At 47.9% G+C, this 5,000-nt stretch overlaps 1 protein-coding gene across 1 annotated transcript in view; it reads right to left on the reverse strand.

The window, feature by feature from the left end:
* Positions 1 to 5,000, reverse strand: part of LOC110510546 (glutamate receptor ionotropic, NMDA 3B) — a 95,500-nt gene that overhangs the window by 6,902 nt on the left and 83,598 nt on the right. The gene's annotated exons all lie outside the window — the stretch shown is intronic.

Here is a 5,000-nt window from a genome sequence, read left to right on the forward strand (position 1 = left end):
CCATGCATCATATACATAATAAAATGCAAAATACAATACAAAATGCATTAAATGGTCTATGTGTCTCTTCACAGTCCCCATTTTGCCGTAAGGTATGAGGTTGACTGTGGTTCCAACAGTGGCCTCTAGATGGCAGAGTGAACCAATAGTTCCACTTTCTCCGTCACCTGACATCATCACAACACTGTCTCTGAGTAAAACTCGAGCCAGTTTCTCAAGTTTTAAGTGATGACCTTAAAGGGGCAATCTGCAGTTGCTACATACATTTTGGACATAAATGAATGATATGTATCTATTGATTGCCCCCCTAATGCCTCATGAGCTTAGTTCAACTGTCGTACCCCATCAAAACACTATTTATTTAACCCTTATTTTACCAGGTAAGTTGACTGAGAACACATTCTCATTTACAGCAGCGAGTTAGTTACAGGGGAGAGGACGGGGGATGAATGAGCCAATTGTAAACTGTGGATGATTAGGTGGCCGTGATGGTATGAAGGCCTGATTGGGAATTTAGACAGGGGGTAGGTTTATGACAGTCATAAATACCTCTTCCCCCCTTTTAACTCTCTCTACCCTGCTGATGTTACATTTGCAAACACCTTGGTTAACATAGAGATAATGGGAACATCAGAAGGTGGGGGGAAATTAACTATATTCTGGTAATCCAAACAATTGAACATATGCGGTGGTACTTAATGAATATGATGTCAGTTAGGTTGTCATCTGAGACATTCTCATCAATGATAAGATGACATAAACTCTACAGTGGAAAGTCTACACATCAGAGTTATCGGATTCACATGGAATTGTTGTTCAATTTAAATGTTTGAATATGAAATTATTCATGATGGGATGAAATGTGATTTTAGCTTCTAAAATGTGAGATTTGGGTTTTCATAAGGTGCTTATGCTCAATCAGTGACCCGCCCCTGTGAAGGGACATGGGCTATAAACTTCTCAAACACGCCCTCCTCTCCCTTCCTATATAAAGCCTTGACGACAATATAACCTCCTGTTGCGAGGATGTGAGGATGACGGTCCTATGTCAGAATGGTTCAGATAATAACTACAGAATGAAGCCAACATCAGCGTGAGCTTTGGTTGCGAATGGTATGAACTTTGAACTCTTATTCACTACAGAAGTGATACCTCCTAGCCGTTGAGTTAGCAACAGCCGCTGCAAACGAGGGTTAGGAAGGAACAGACAGAGTATCCCGTCTATCACACAACGACGTTACTACAACGTATCCAATTGACCACCAGAGACATTCTTCAAAGGACAAAGGACTCGGTTTGGCATCGCAGTCTTCCATCTACCACCAACTGTAAGGGATCTCGTCCTCCTCTTCTGAGGAGGAGAAGCGAGAAGGATCGGAGGACCAAAACACAGCGTGGTAAGTGTCCATAAGGTTTATTTTAAAACATAAACTAAACACTATGAAATACAAAACAATAAACGTGAAAAGAACGAAACAGTCCCGTGTGACACGTAAGACAAACTGACACGGAAGACAAACACCCACAACCCAAAAGTGAAACCCAGGCTACCTAAGTATGATTCTCAATCATGGACAACAATTGACAGCTGCCTCTGATTGAGAACCATACTAGGCCGAACTCAAAAACCAACATAGAAAAACAAACTTAGACTGCCCACCCAACTCACGCCCTGACCGTACTAAAGCAAAGATAAAATAACAGAACTATGGTCAGAACGTGACAGTCCCCCCCCATGGTGCGGACTCCGGCCGCAAAACCTAAACCTATAGGGGAGGGTCTGGGTGGGTGTCTGTCCGCAGTCCACGGGTCCCGAATGGACGGGATATTCCGGCAGCGCCGGATGGACGGGAGATTCCGGCAGCGCCGGACAGGCGGGAGACTCCGGCAGCTCCGGAGTGAAGGGCGATTCTGGCATCGCTGGCGTGATAGGCAGCTCTGGCAACTCCTGGCTGACTGACGGCTCTGGCAGCTCCTGGCTGACTGACGGCTCTGGCAGCTTCTGGCTGACTGACGGCTCTGGCAGCTCCTGGCTGACTGACGGCTCTGGCAGCTCCTGGCTGACTGGCAGCTCAGGACAGACTGGCGGCTCTGGCAGCTCAGGACAGACTGGTGGCTCTGGCAGCTCAGGACAGACTGGTGGCTCTGGCAGCTCAGGACAGACTGGCAGCTCTGGCAGCTCAGGACAGACGGGAGACTCTGGCAGCTCAGGACAGACGGGAGACTCTGGCAGCTCAGGACAGACGGGAGACTCTGGCAGCTCAGGACAGACGGGAGACTCTGGCAGCTCAGGACAGACGGGAGACTCTGGCAGCTCAGGACAGACGGGAGACTCTGACAGCACTGGACAGGCGGGAGCACCTGTAGGGAGAAGACGTAGAGACAGGCTGGTGCGGGGGGCTGCCACCGGAGGGCTGGTACGTGGAGGTGGCACCGGATAGACCGGACCGTGAAGGCGCACAGGAGGTCTCGAGCACCGAGCCTGGCCAACCTTACCTTGTTGAATGCTCCCCGTAGCCAGGCCAGTGCGGCGAGGTGGAATAGCACGCACTGGGCTGTGCTGGTGAACCAGGGACACCATGCGTAAGGCTGGTGCCATGTACACCGGACCGAGGAGACGCACTGGAGACCAGATGCGCTGAGCCGGCTTCATGGCACCTGGCTCGATGCCCACTCTAGCCCGGCCGATACGGGGAGCTGGGATGTAGCGCATCGGGCTAAGAACGCATACTGGGGACACCGTGCACTCCACCGCATAACACGGTGCCTGACCAGTATGACGCTCTCTCTCTCTCCACGGTAAGCACGGGAGTTGGCGCAGGTCTCCTACCTGACTTCGCCACACTCCCCGTGTGCCCCCTCCCAATAAATTTTTGGGGCTGCCTCTCGGGATCCAGCCGCGCCACCGTGCTGCCTCCTCATACCACTGCCTCTCGGCTTTCCCTGCCTCTAGCTCAGCCTTGGGGCGGTGATATTCTCCAGCCTGTGCCCATGGTCCCTTGCAGTCCAGAATCTCCTCCCAAGTCCAGGAGTCCTGCGATCGCTGCTGCTGCCCGTTACCACGCTGCTTGGTCCGGTTGTGGTGGGTGTTTCTGTAAGGGATCTCGTCCTCCTCTTCTGAGGAGGAGAAGCGAGAAGGATCGGAGGACCAAAACGCAGCGTGGTAAGTGTCCATAATGTTTATTTTAAAACATAAACTGAACACTACGAAATACAAAACAATAAACGTGAAATGAACGAAACAGTCCCGTGTGGCGACAAACACTGACACGGAAGACAAACACCCACAACCCAAAAGTGAAACCCAGGCTACCTAAGTATGATTCTCAATCAGGGACAACAATTGACAGCTGCCCCTGATTGAGAACCATACTAGGCCAAACTCAAAAGTCAACATAGAAAAACATACATAAACTGCCCACCCAACTCACGCCCTGACCATACTAAAACAAAGGTAAAATAACAGAACTATGGTCAGAACGTGACACCAACCTACTGAAGCGCAGCTCATAGTAAATATTTATTGCATTTTCCTTTTCCAAATGGGCGGTAATGTAGAATGCATAAGATATTGTATTTACGATAGCACAGCTTTGCTCTTTGTTCCTCAGTCTTCCCGCTCTTTCACTCAAACCCAGCCCCCTTTCTTTTGTGTAACCAGCTGTCATATCTGTTCCGCCCGCCAGGGACGTTTTCCTTTATGACGTAATTTGTAATTAATAAGTTATGATTAATTATGTGTATGTGTAAATCTGTGTGATTAGTTAGATATTTAGTAAATAAATAATTAAACCCAATTTTGTATTGCTGATTCAACTTGTTAGCCAGGGTTCGTGAAGATAACCAAGAATTTACAACTTTCAGATGAGACTGAATTAAGGTGACGATTAATATTGACTGCTATTGATGTAAAATATTACTAGGTCTTTAAGAGTTTATTCGGAAGATAACAGCTCTATAAATATTATTTTGTGGTGCACCGACTCTCTAGTTAATTACATTTACATGATTAGCTCAATCAGGTAATATTAATTACGGAGAAATTATTTTATAGAATAGCATGTCATATCACTTAATCCGGCATAGCCAAAGACACGACACCGGGGTTAACACCCCTACTCTTATGATAAGTACCATGGGATCTATAATGACTACAGTGAGTCAGGACACCCCTTCCGAAAGACAGCACCCTACACAGGGCAATGTCCCTAATCACTGCCCTGGGGCATTGGGATATTATTTTTAGACCAGAGGAAAGAGTGTCTTCTACTGGTCGTCCAACACCTCTTCCAGCAACATCTGGTCTCCCATCGAGGGACAGACCCTGGTTACCTTCAGAAGCCAGCCAGCAGTGAGATGCTGGGTGGTATGCTGTAGGGTGGTATGCTGTAGGGTGGTATGCTGCTGGCTGTAAAATACCAGCTTGTTTACTCCAATGTGTGTAAACATAGTAAATGTAAACAAACACTATAAAGCCTCAAAAATGTTGATATCATGGATGGTCAGTCCTAGCATTCATAGCGCTGTCTATGAATTAGACAGTGGTTAGATTTCTCCAGCCCCTTCCCTCAGCTTTTTACTGAAACAGGGGAGAGCGCTTCGTTTTAGTTTCAACTGCAGATGGCCCCTTTAAAGAAGGTAGGAAGTATTCAAACAGGGCCATGTCCTTCTCTCTCTGCCATCCCCATGATCTACAGGGACACAAGTCTTCTGACCAGAACGAATAGCACACATACACACACACACACACTCATTCATGCATGCCGCACGCACACACAGTTTCTATGGGAAACTACAAGTACACTTATCAGGCAAAACACTGCCATCGTTTCTCTGTCTATTTCCCCTAGAAGTACCTGGAACGACACAATGTGAGCCACCCCATGTGACCCAGAGGTACACCTTGGATCGTGGACTTCTGTCCTGCCTCATGTTGTTATTCTGTAGAACTGCCTCAAGTCTGCTCTATGTATTCTAACTTAGGGGGCGGCAGGGTAGCC

The sequence above is a fragment of the Oncorhynchus mykiss genome, chromosome 18 (assembly GCF_013265735.2).
Source record: "Oncorhynchus mykiss isolate Arlee chromosome 18, USDA_OmykA_1.1, whole genome shotgun sequence".
Taxonomy (NCBI): Eukaryota; Metazoa; Chordata; class Actinopteri; order Salmoniformes; family Salmonidae; genus Oncorhynchus; species Oncorhynchus mykiss.